Genomic DNA, 13790 nt, shown 5'->3' with positions numbered 1-13790 from the left:
AGACCTCAACATAAGACCAGAAACTTGAATACTACTGGAAGAAAATTTAGGAAGTACTTTCCATAATATAGGAATGGAAAAAGACTTCTTGAACAAAACCCCAGTGGCTCAAGTTCTTAAACAGTCTCTCAACCAATGGGATCATATGAAGCTGAAGAGTTTCTTTACAGACAAGCATATAATAAGTAAACTCAATAGAATACCCCACAGAAAGGGAGAAAATATTTGCAGATTATCCAACTGATAGAGGTCTAATCTCTAGAATTTACAAAGAATTCAAAAGTCTAAACAAGAAGAAGACAAACACCCCACTCAAAAAATGGGGCACAGAGTTGAACAGGCAATTCACAGAGGAAGATATACAAATGGCAAACACACACTTAAGAAAATATTCATCATCCCTAATCATCAGAGAAATGCAAATTAAAACAACTATGAGATTCCACCTTACCCCAATAAGGATAGCCAACATCAAAAAATCAAATGAAAATAAATGCTGGCAAGGATGCGGAGAAGCAGGAACAATCATTCAATGTCGGTGGGAATGTAGGATGGTACAACCACTTTGGAAAGCAATATGGAGACTCCTGAAAAAGCTGACTATAGAAATACCAACAGACCCAGTTATACCCTTACTGGCCATCTACCCTAAAACCTTCAAACCACAGGCCAGACAGATTTGCTCAACCATTTTTGTAGCAGCTCAATTCGTAATAGCTAAAAGCTGGAAGCAATCAAGATGTCCATCATTAGAAGAATGGATAAGTAAGATGTGGTATATCTACACAATGGAATTCTATACAGCAGTAAGAAAAAATGACACAAAGAAATTTGAGGAAAAATGGTTGAACCTGGAACAGATCATTCTCAGCGAACTTACCCAATCATAGAAAAAAAAAAATCAACACATATTCTCACTCATCCACAACAAGTAACCTGAATCTACCCAAGATACCTTACATACCCAGCAAGCACCTCATGGACTAGACAATAGGATGGATGGGAGGGCAGGGAGGGCATTGAAGGGGTGGAAAACAGTAATCTGGACGCAAACAGCAATGATACCATGAAATTCTACTTCCTAAAAGACAGACCAAATGGCTGAACCTTCACTAGATCCTTACATGAAACACATGAACCACAAGACACTGTAGAGGGTAGGATCAAGACTAACCTAAATCTTCTACCTTTTCCCTCCCTCCCACTCCTCCTCTCCACCCCTAGCTCTCTCCTCTCTAACTCTTGTATATTAGTTATGTTTTTCCTCAATTTCTTAGTGGGCACTGACCTGTAACCCCCACTACCAGCTTGGGACTACCATCCACAATGAGCTTTTGATCAGAGAAACCTACAGGGCTTCCCAAAACAATGACAGACTTCTGTCAGAGTACTTGATGACCCACCAAAGGCCAGTGGTAAGACTCTATTGCTGAAGACTCCATACGCAGCTGACACATAAATGGAATGGCATGGCTGGAAGCCAGGAGAGAGTCAGTCCCCAGACAGTCAGCATGTCTAGTGCCAGAAGTTGCTACATGGGCGACTGGGGGAAATTACCAAGATCTGTCCAAGCAACTCATTGTCTAACCTAATTAGCAACAAATAACATGATGCGATGCTCACACAAGTGCAATAGTGGCACACAGCCATGGTGGGGAACCAACTGCTTTTGATTTGGCTTACTGATCCCCTCAGTGGTACGAGACCCATAGCTGGAGCTGGGAAACAAGTCAGAACCATACCCAAAGATAAGCCCACTCTGCAATATCACGCTACCATCAATCGTGGGGTATAGAGGGCCTACACCTATCAAACTCACTATCAAAAAAGTGTTATCTCAATTTTCCGGGTGCAAACTTACTCTCCATTGGAGAATCTGCTTTTCTTTTCCAGATAGATGCAGATCCTAAGGAGAGAACTGCCCCAACATACCTCAAATGGGGCCTGATTGAAATTAAGGACAATTAGCGAACCAAGCAAGGGTGGTGATGTTTTCCTGATGAATCAGATACCAGCACAAAGGGGAAGGAGACCAACATAGAGAAAAATCAACTCCTATCAAATCAGAGAGCCAGGGCCTCAGAGGCCCCCAATACCTCAGCACTGAAGCAGACCAAAAATGAACCCTACATGGCTCAGGGAAATTTTGCAGAAGAGGAGGCGGAAAGAATGTCAGAGTCACATGTTGGGTCATGATATGCAGAGACATTCATCATACCAATAACTGTGGGCTAACTCCACAATGCACGACCCATTTACATCAACAAGGAGTGTCCAATGGGAGGGGGTAGATCATGAATGAGCCTAAACAATGGTACCAAATTGCCTGTATTTGCTGAAATGAAAAATAATAAATTAAATTTAAAAAAAAAACTCTACTCCTACAAAATTGGAAAGTAGAGGAAATTGATAAACTCCTAGACACATATAATCTACCAAAGCTAAACCCAGAGCAGATTAATCTCCTAAACAAACCTATCACACCCATCAAAACGAAAAGGTCATTAAAAAAAAAAAAAATCCCCAAAAAGAAGAGTCCAGGACCTGATGGCTTCTCAGCTGAATTCTATCAAACCTTTATAGAAGAACTCAAACCAATCTTTCTCAAACTGTGCCACCCAACTGGAGATCAGGGAAAGCTCCTCAACTCCTTATGTGAAGCTAATATCACCCTAATACTAAAACCAGGCAGAGATGCCACAAGAAAGAACTACAGGCCTATTTCCCTGATGAACTTAGATGCAAAAATTCTGAACAAAATCCTAGCAAACTGAATCCAACAACACATCAAATCTATTACCCACCTTCATCAAGTGGGCTTCCTACCAGGAACTCGGGGCTGGTTCAACATATGGCAATCTGTCAATGTAATGCACCACACAAACAACGCTAAGCACAAAAATCACAAGATCATCTTGATGAGATGCAGAAAAGGTCTTTGACAAAGTACTATATCACTTCACAATCAAAACATTGGAGAAAATCTACATGGTTGGTTTATAATTTAACACACAAAAAAGGCTTCCTACAAACCTCCTAAAGCCTAAATAATACTGAATTGAAAGAGACTGAAGGAATTTCAATTGAGATCAGGAACAAGACAGGGATTTCCACTCTTACCTATACTCTTCAATATAGTACTCAAGTTCCTAACCCCAGCAATAAGACAGGAAAAAGAAATAAAGGGGATACAATTTGGTAAGGGAAAAGTCAAGTTAGCCCTATTCACAGATGAGATGATTCTATATGTAAGAGACCCCAAAGCCTCAATTCCAAAACTCTTAATGGTGATAAACTCCTTCAGCAAAATAGCTGGACACAAAATCCACACAAAACAACAGCAACAACAACAACAACAACAAAATGTAGACTTTCTATATGCAAATGGAAAAGATACAGAGAAAGAAATAAGTGACATTATCCCATCTTCAATAGCAACAATAAAATGAAAAATAAAATACCTTGGAATAACGTTAACAAACATGTGAAAGATCTATATAATGAAAATATAAAAACACTCAAATAAGAAATTGAGGAGGACTTAAAGAAACAGAAAGATCTCCTATAATCCTTGATAGGCAGAATTAACATTGTGAAAATGGCCATCCTTCTAAAAGCAATCTACAGATGTAATGCAATTCCAATCAAAATCCCATCATCGTTCTTCACAGAGATAGAAAAATTGATCTCAAAATTCATATGCAAAAGCAGAAGGCCTCTGATATCCAAGCATATCCTAGCAAAAGAAACACCTCTGTAGGCATCACCATACTGGTTCTAAAGCTATATTACAGCACTATAGTAATAAAAACAGCATGGCACTTCCATGAAAATAGGAGTATAGACCAATGGTATGGAATCGAGGACCCAGACTTTGGGTCAAGTAACTATAGCTACTTGATATTTGACAAAGGCCCTAACAATATAGCCAGGAATAAGAAGACAGCATCTTCAACAATGGAGCTGAGCAAACTGGATAACCATATAAAGAAAATTGAAATTTAATCCACACATCTTGCCATGCACAACAATCAAGCCCAAGTAGATCAAAGAACTCAATATAATACCAGAAACTCGGCTACTATTGGAAGATAAATATTCCATGATTTAGGAATGAGAAAAGAATTCCTGAACAAAATCCCAGTAGCACAGGATCTTAAACAATCCCTCAACCAATGGGATCTTATGAAGCTAAGAAGTTTATTCACAGACAAACATACAATAACAAGAGCCAATAGATTACCCACAGAATGGAAGAAAATATTTGCTAAATATCCAACTGACAGAGGACTAATCTCTAGAATCTACAAAGAACTCAAAAACCTAAACAATAAAAAGTCAAACAACCCACTCACAAAATGGAGCAAGGAACTGGACAAGAAGATAACAGAGGAAGAAATACAAATGGCAAACACACACCTAAGGAAATGTTCACCATTCCTAATCATCAAGAAAATGCAAATTAAAAAAAAAAAAAAAAACTATGAGATTACACCTTACCCCATTAAGGATAGCAAACATCAAAAACTCAAATGCAAACAAATGTTGACGAGGATGTGGACAAGTAGGAACCCTCATCCACTGTTGGTGGGAATGTAAGATGGTACAACCACTTTGAAAAGCAATATGGAGACTCCTTAAAACACTGACCCAGTTATTCATTTACTGGGCATTTACCCAAGAGCTGCACGCCTCAGCTCAGAGATATTTGTTCAGCCATCTTTATAGCTGATAAATTTGGAATAGCCACAAGCTGTAATCAACTCAGATGTCCATCATTAGATGAATGGATAACTAAGGTGTGGTATATCTACACAATGGAATTCTATACAGTAGCAAGGAAAAATGACGTAATGAAATTTGAAGAAAGCTGGTTGAACCTGGAACAGCTTATTCTCAGTGAACACACTCAATTGCAGTAAGATAATCACTGCATAGTCTCACTCATCTGCAGATCTTAACCTGAATCTACTGAAGTTGCTGACATACCTACATATAATCGTGAGGACCAGACAAAAGGGAGGTTTCAGAGGAAGGGGAGGGCAAGGGAAGAAGAGGCAGATAAAAAAGTGAACCCCAAAGGCAGTGGTACCATAAAACTCTACATCCTGAAAGACAGACCAAATGATTGAATGTCAACCAGGCCCTTAGAGGGAACACCAGATCCACAATGCCCTGGAGAGGCTACGACAAAAACTGACCATTATCTCCTCCTGCTTCTCTCTCTTTCTCTTTCTCTCCCTCTCTCTCTACCTCTACTCTCTCATGTCTCTATCTCTTTGATATCACTTATCCTGTTCTTCCTTTTCTTGGGTGCTGACCTGTAACTCATGGTACCTACAGGTGGTTATCATCCAGTATGAGCTTTTGATCACAGAGACCTACAAGGTCTCCCAAAGAAGACAGAGTTATGTCAGAGCCCTTGAGGACCCACCATAGGTTAGTGGTAAGATGCTACTGCTGAAGACACCATACATTATTTTATGTATCATGGACTGACGTGGCTCGAAGCTGGAAGAGTCAATCCCCAGACAGTGTGTCTAATGCCAGAAGTTGCTGCATGAGTGACTGGAGGATACGCCATTCTCTGCCCAAGCAACGCATGGTCTAACTTACATAGCAGCAAAGAACCTGGCATGATGCTCAACAAGTGTACTAGCGGCTCATAGCCATAGTGGGAAACCAAATGCTCTCAATCTGGCTAACTGATCTGCTCAGTGGAACAGAACCCATAGCTGGGAAACAAGTCAGAGCCATATCCTAAAATGAGCTCACTCTCCATTAAACTCTCTCTAAGAAAACAATGGTTATCACATTTACTTGGTGCTAACTTTACTCTCTGTTGGAGAACCTGCTTCTCCTTTTCAGATAGATATAGATTCTAAAGAGAGAAACACCCCTTCATACCTCAAAAGGGCCCCAGATGAAACTAAGAATAATTGGGGAAAGATTCAAGAATGCTGTTTTCTTGGCAAACTGACAACCAGCACAATGGTGAAAGGGATAGACACAGAGAATAATCAACTTCCCCCAAAATAAAACAGTTATACAGAGACACAGAGGCACCCAAGATCTCAACATGGAAGCAGACCTAATATAAACCCAACATGGTTCAAGGAAATTTGTGGAAGAGGGGGAGAAAAGAATATCAGAGCCAAACATTGGGTAATGACACACAGAGACATTTCCTCCCACCCAAAACTAAAGGCTAACCCCACAATGCATGCCCCATATACCCCAACAAGGAGGGTCCCAGTGGAGGGGGGAGAACAGGGAGGAGGCTAGCAATAATACCAATTCAACTGTATTCACTAACAAATAAATAAATAAACCTCTTGGCCTGGGCCCCCAATTCTGGAATACCCTGCACCAGAGGGTGTATGCTGTAAGTGTGGCATCTGTAGGACAGATCCCTGTTCCCTCAGGCTCCGTCCAGTTTTCTGGTCCTGGTAGATTGCCCTGAAGCTGGCTTAGGGCTGCTTGGACTATGCCACCATGCTGCAAAAGGATGCCCCTACCTCTGCCTTCCTTATAAAAGTGTCCCTATGTCCCCAATTCCCAGATACTCTGTACCAGAGGGTTTGAGCAACAAGCTGGGAGTGAGTAGGTCAGATACTTGTTCTCTGGCTCCTCCCAGTTTTCTTGTTCATGTAGGTCCCCCTGTGCCTTCCTTTGGGAGGCTTGGTCCCTGTGTGGGGGCTGCGGAAACAGACCTGTTGCTCTGGAAGTCTTACTGGCCCCTGGTTACTGACATCCCTACTCCACTGAGTCAGAAAGTGCACAAGCCACTGTAGGTGCAGACATCTTATCTCTGCTCTCCAGCTTCCAGGTACCTGGTTTCCCAACCCATGATTTCTGTGTGCTCAAGAGTCAGTTCAAGTGGAGTGAATAGTTCAGAGCTCCCAGTTCCCCAGGTACCTTTGCTATACCTGCATTATCCACAATCTGCACATCTATGTTTATAACTCCATTGTCTACCAGTATACCAATCTGGTGCACATTTAAAACAGAACATCCTCTAAAGATTCCACAAGGACAAAAACTTGCTTCCTCCTCAGTAGAATAAAGTGTCTCCCCAAGATGGGTAGAACACAATGCAAAAAAGCCAATGAAAGTCAGAAAACTGAGAGACCTCCACCAAGGATGCCTAGACCCACAATGGAAGCCTCCAATGAAATTACACGGCAATCAACAGAAAATCAATTCCAAAATGAAAAAGAAAAAAGAAAAAAAAAAAAGAAAAAAAACAAGACCCTGAACAAAAGAATTAATGAACTGGAAGCAAACCACCAAAAAACAACAGCCATTTCAATGAAATTAAACTGAATCATCTCATAGAGTGATAACCTTTTGACAGTAAGGTTAACTTGATTGAAGAAAACATGAGAACCCTCAAAAGAGATTTGGTTGAAATGAAGGTGAGTCAAGAAATAGAAGCTCTTAATAACCAGTTTGTTAAGTTAATGAAATCTTGATCAAATGTAAGAATGAATTCCAGGAAGCATCAAGGAAATCAGAACTTGAACTGAAATTATACTTCAAAAAAGATGTGGACATGATGAAAAATAACACAACAGAATACAAAAATCAAATGGAGTTTATAAAACCCTCTCTAGAACCCCCCTCACTAACAGAGTTACTCATGTGGAAGACAAAACTACTGACTGGAAGACAAGAGAGAAGAAATTGATTAGGAGGCCAATAACTTTGTTAAGTTCAAAGACATCAAGTGAACAGAATATTAGGGAAATATGAGATACCCTGAAACAACCAAACATCCAAATCATGGGTATACCAGAAGGAAAGGAAATCTAGGCCAGAGGCATAGGGAACATATTCAACAAAATTATTGAAAAAAAATTCCCAGTCTCTCAAAAAAGAGGCCCATCCAGATACAAGAAGCCCACAGAACACCAGACAGGACCAAAGTAGAAATTATCCAAGACACATCATAGTTAAAATTCTTAACAATGAAAATAGAAAGTGCTATAAGCAGCAAAAGAGAAACAGCTCATTACATACAAAAGGCAACCCCAATATAATTACCTCAGATTTCTAAGTGGAAACCCTGAAAGCTAGCAGGGGCTGGACTGGGGAGCTTCAAAGCCAACAAAACTATGGCTTCCAACCCAAGTTACTCTACCAAGCAAAAGTATGCCTCACAATAGATAGTGAAAGAAAAACTTTCCATGAAAATAATGAACTCTATGATTATATGAACACAAAGTGAAACCTACAGAGAATACTTCAACGAATACTCCACACAGAAGAGTCAAACAACCAATCTCAAGAGCCAATAAGAAAAACATCACAATAACCAAAAATAGGCTAGGCTCAAAAAAAACACAAAACAAAACAAAACAAACAACCAAAAAAAACCCCACAAAACACAAGGAAACACCAAACCTCATAAAGCACCTCATCATGGCAGGGATTAATTCAATCCTCACAGTCATAACCATAAATATTATCTTAACTAACCCATCAAAAACACAAGTTATCAGGGCAGATAAAAAAAATGGACCTTCTATCTGCTGTCTTCAAGAAACCCATCTCACCACTAAAGTTAGACACCTCCTCAGGGTGAAAGGATGGAAAATGATATTCTAAGCAAATGGAAATGAGAAACAAGCAAATATTGCTATATTAATATCTGATAAAATAGACTTCAAACCAAAAGTAATCAAGAACAAAGAAGGCCACTTCTTACTCATTTCTTACTCATCAAGGGAATGATCCAACATGAGCATATCACAATTATAAATCAATATGCACCAAATACAGGTGCACCACAGTTTATAAAACAAAACCTACTTAACAACACAACAGAAATAAACACCAGCACCATCATAGTCCTATATACTCTATACATAAGTGAACCAAAAATCTCCATCTCAAAACTTCTAAAGGTGACTAATTCTGTCAGTAAAGTGGCTGTATAAAAATCAATGCACAAAAGTCAGTAGTCTTTCTAATATGCAAAGGACAAATACACAGAGAAAGAAATCAGTAAGGCTGACCCATTTTCAACAACAACAACAAAACACAGGAATAACACAAGTCAAGAATGTCAAAGGCATATATAATGAAAACATGAAAAATATTGAAGAAAGAAATCTAGGAGAACTTGAGAAGATAGAAAGCCCTTCCATGCTCCTGGATAGGTAGAATTAATACTGAGAAAATCACAATTCTACCAAAAGAAATATACAGATTTAATGCAATACCAATAAAAATATCAGTATAATTCTTTACAGAGATTGAAAAATATGATCTCAAAATTCATATGGAATGGAAGCAGGCTTCAGAGAGCCAAACATATCCTCAGGAAAACAAATCCCTCTGGAGGTATAACCATGCCTGATATAAAGCTATATTGCAAATCCATAGTAACTAGGATTTGTTTTAGGGAAACAACTGTATAACAAGAGAAGGAGCCCTGGTATTTTTTTTTTTTTCTCTCTCTCTCTTGAGAATGAATGGGAGGGGATATAGATGTGAAAAGTCTTGTGATTATTTCCCAGTGAATCCCAGGACACCCTTGAATTAAAGTTGATAATATATTTAAAACAAATAAAAACAGAATGAGTCAGGCATGGTGGTTCATCCTTTTAATCCCAACACTCAGGAGGCAGAGGTAGGAGGATTCCCATGAGTTCAAGGCCACCCAGACACACTACATAGTGAAATCCAGGTCAACCTGAGTTAGAGTGAGAACCTTACACCCTCTGTTGGTGGGAATATAAACTTGTACAACCACTGTGGAAATCAATTTGGAGATTCCTGAAAAGGATGAACATAGAGCTACCAAAAGACCCAGTTATCCCTTACTGGGCATTTATCATAAATGCTCCATACATCAGTACAGAGACATTTGCTCAACCATGTTTATAGCTGCTCAATTAATTTTAGCTAAGGACTGTAATTAACCCAGATGCCCATCATTGTATAAATGGATCACAAAGTTATGGTACATACACATAATGGAATTCTACTCAGCAATAAGAAAAAAAAATGATACATTGAAATTTGTAGAAGAATGGAAAGACTTGGAACAGATCACACTCAGTGAACTCACACAATCACAGAAAGACAAACACCACATGGTGTCACTTATCTGTGGTTCTGAACCTGGACGTGTTTGAGTTGCTGTCATACCTGATAGGCAACTCAAGGTGCAGGCAATAGGGATGGAAGGATTTGGGGGAGAGGAAGGCAAAGGGAGTTGGGGAGAAACAATTATAAAATTAAATCTGAATTGATCTGATACCATAAAAACCTTTATCCTTGAAGATAGCCTAAAACTTATAACTCTCAAAAGAAGTACAGGGTGGGGGGAGCACCTGAAAAGTAGGACTCTGGTGATAATGGAATGAAGCCTAAGCTTAAAAGAAAACAAAATGTCCCTGATTTGTAACTCCCAGTACCAGAGTTTTGTTGCTACACTGAGCTGTCGATCAGAGAGAACTAGAAGGTCCCTAAATCAAGACAGCTTTCTGTCAAAGTATTTGATCACTTGACTGAGGTAAAAAAAAAAAAAACTAAGACTGTATTGCTGAAAATACCATAAGCTGCTGACACAGAGCATGGAGAGACCTGGCTGGAATTCAGATGAGAGCCAATCCGCAGAGAGTTAGCTTATCCAGTGCTAGAAAGTTCTACATGAACTACTGGGGATAAATGGCCAACAAAGTTCTGAGCAACCAAAGGTCTAAGCTACTCAGAAGCAAACACCCTGACACTATATTAAGGCCAATAGTGGCTTTCTGACTCAGTGGGTAACCAGTAGCTTTCTGATTGGCTAAGAAATCCACTCAGTGTAAAGGAACCCATATCTGGAATTGGGAACCAGATCAGAGTCCTATGGAGACCAAGATTATTTTCTCCAATGTCAAGCTCTCACTAGTCTTTGGCTAAAAGAGGTATTACATACATCAAATTCTCACCAAATTAATGATGCTTATACCTTTTAAACTATGCTGACTTCACTATCTCCTTTGGTTAATCTTTTTTTTTTTTTTTTTTTTTTTTTTTTTCAGAAGGTAGTGAGATGCCAGGACATAAACTACCTCTTGCACTTCAACCAAACAACAACTGAATCCACAGAGGAATGGGGAGATGAGCAAGAGTGCTGCTTCCATGCTGAACCTTATAATTAATGCCAGAGTGAAGGAGACAGATCTGAAGGATACTTAACACCTACCAAAGCAGAGATCCAGAGGCTCCTAAGTACTCATCACTGAAATAGACTTAGAACTCACCCACCAAGGATCAGGGAATTTTGTGGAAGAGGGGGCAGAAAAATGGCAAGAACCACCTATTGAGACATCATGCCCAGAGACATTGCACCACCCGCACCCCAAATAACTGACTACTGAGCGCACAATGCATGAAGTACAGCTCCATGGGGAATACCTACAACTACACTGAGGGCCATCCCCAATGGAATGGGAACAAAGACAAGGGAAAAATGGGTACTAACACATGATGTATCCATAGGAAACATCTTGTTGATAATAATAATTAACATGGGCTGGTGACATGGCTTAGCAGTTAAGGCATTTGGCTGCAAAGGCTAAGGACCCTGGTTTGATTCCCCAGGACCCATGTAAGCTGGGTGCACAAGTGGGCACATGCGTCTGGAGTTTGTTTGCAATGGCTAAAGGCCCTGGTGTACCCGTTCTCTCTTTTTCTCTATCTGCCCCCCTCTTTCTCTCAAATAAGTTAATTAATAAAATAAAATAAAATAAAATAATAATACTAAACATTAAAAAAAACTTGATGCTTGCTTTAGTCTTGCATAATTAGTAGCATTACAATTTTAAAAATCAACAGTCTTTATGTCCCTTTAGTGATACAGAAACTTGTACTAAAGGCATGCTATTATTACAATATGTTGCTAAATAATGCTATGTTTATTAAGCTCTCTTCTCGTTTCCTTCAAGAAAATTTCTATTGCTAGCTAAAAACATCTACAAGAAATCAAGGCTACAACTAGCCTAAAAATACACCATAGACATTTCCTATGTTGACTCCTTGATACAAATGTATCCCCTAGAACAAGAAATGTCTATATCAAGTATTTTAAAAAGGGAGAAAGTAAACATCTAAAATTTAAACCAGTTAAACTGTAAAAATAACAAAATAGTAAATTCTTTATGGATCAGGAAAGATTGTAACTTTTCCATGAAAAATATTGTTTTTATTTTTCAAATACTATAAATATAAATAAACTTGGAAATGGTATATTCATCTCTAACATAACATTGGATATATAAGTGACATGTTAAGAATTTTATTTTATTTTTATTATTCATCCAAACAACTCTGATCATTGTAAATCTGTTTATATATTCACAAGATTATTATTTTAAACTCTCCCTTTTCTGTGCCTCAAATCTACAAATATGGATTATAATGCATGTAATGCACAATAATTTAAAAACTGATAAAATGTGTAGGATAACAACCATAAAAAATAGGTAGATTTTCTATCTCCAAGAAAGTAAGACTCAAAAATAATCTCAAGAAAAACTGTAATAACCAATGATGAATAATGGTGATCTCATCAGTTATATTAGTTTGTATGATTTCCACTTAGCCTTTCTGAAGCAATTTTCAAAGTTTCTGGAAACAATCAGACTGAATGTAATCAACTTACTTCTGGAGCCTGAAGAGTTCCTCACTTCCGTGAAGGCGCCAACACTCTGCCTGGCCACAGCAGAAGACGAACAGAGTGAACGCATCTCCAAAGCTGGCTCTGGGGATGGCTTCAGAGTGAAGGGTGTTGGCTACTACATGTCTTCTCAACACCTGGTTGAATGGTTACAGGGACTCTTCAGAGGAGACAAACACAACAGAGGAAAAAGTATCAACAGGTGCTTACAAAGTGTCTTGAAAAAGAATCCTATTAACCATGTGATCAATCTGAAGCTACATCAGGACATTTGTTCACTGACTAGAATTTAAATAGTTTTGCATAAAAAGGCTTTCCAATGAAATGTGCAATATGCTACAGTGATAACATTCTGCTTTTAACTTTTGGAAGTTATTTTCATATCTCAAAACTGAATACAGTTCAAATGAGCATAAAGTCCATAATATTCCTTATATTTTGATACATTAAATATGTAGTCTAAATCAAAACGTATTTTCTCATGACTCACTATGCATCGGTCACACACACAGAACCCTTGACTCATTAGTGAACACACCTGTCAAATTCTGGCTTCACAGACCCAGTGGTCTCAGTTTGTGTGATCTGTATTTTCAGTGGTGTCGGAGATCCATGTTCATCAGTACACATGTCCATGGAGAAAATGTGAGTACATGAATATCACAGGCATTGATTCAAAGTTATAATTTGTATTTTAACCTGACTTCTGAAGATTGATAATTTTTATTCCTTTCTGATCATTCTGCATCAATCTAAGTAATAATTGGCCAGTCTTTGTGGGACACAATATTTTATTTTACTCATCTAAAGTCTCTTTAATGGTAGCAAGTGATGTTCAATATTTGACTTTTTTTCTTTTTGAGGTACAATCTTGCTCTAGCTCAGGATGACCTGGAATTAGCATCAAGCTGGCCTAGAACTAACAGCAATTGTCCTACCTCAGCCTCCCAAGTGCTGAGATTAAAGCCATGTGCAGCAAAATACAAAAATGTGGTGGTAAGTTTAAGATCTTTTAAAATGGCATAAAGAATTGTAATTTTACTTATACTATGACAAACATATATAGAATCAAAAGTAAGAAACTGTTTCAACGTGTAACAATGTACAATTGATG

The 13790-nt window shown here is 38.6% G+C and overlaps 1 protein-coding gene across 4 annotated transcripts in view; it reads right to left on the bottom strand.

Moving 5' to 3' along the window:
- Lrfn5 (leucine rich repeat and fibronectin type III domain containing 5) overlaps positions 1–13790 on the bottom strand; it is a 297517-nt gene that overhangs the window by 147745 nt on the left and 135982 nt on the right. For 3 of the 4 annotated variants that reach the window (XM_045154968.1, XM_045154966.1, XM_045154965.1), the window contains one exon: positions 12662–12836. The exons of the other annotated variant lie outside the window; for it this stretch is intronic. The gene's annotated coding sequence lies outside the window, so the exon portion shown is untranslated. The remainder of the gene's footprint in view (positions 1–12661; positions 12837–13790) is intronic. 4 annotated transcript variants of the gene reach the window in all.

This window comes from Jaculus jaculus, chromosome 7, assembly GCF_020740685.1.
Source record: "Jaculus jaculus isolate mJacJac1 chromosome 7, mJacJac1.mat.Y.cur, whole genome shotgun sequence".
Taxonomy (NCBI): domain Eukaryota; kingdom Metazoa; phylum Chordata; class Mammalia; order Rodentia; family Dipodidae; genus Jaculus; species Jaculus jaculus.
This window is presented reverse-complemented; position numbering and strand designations above follow the sequence as displayed.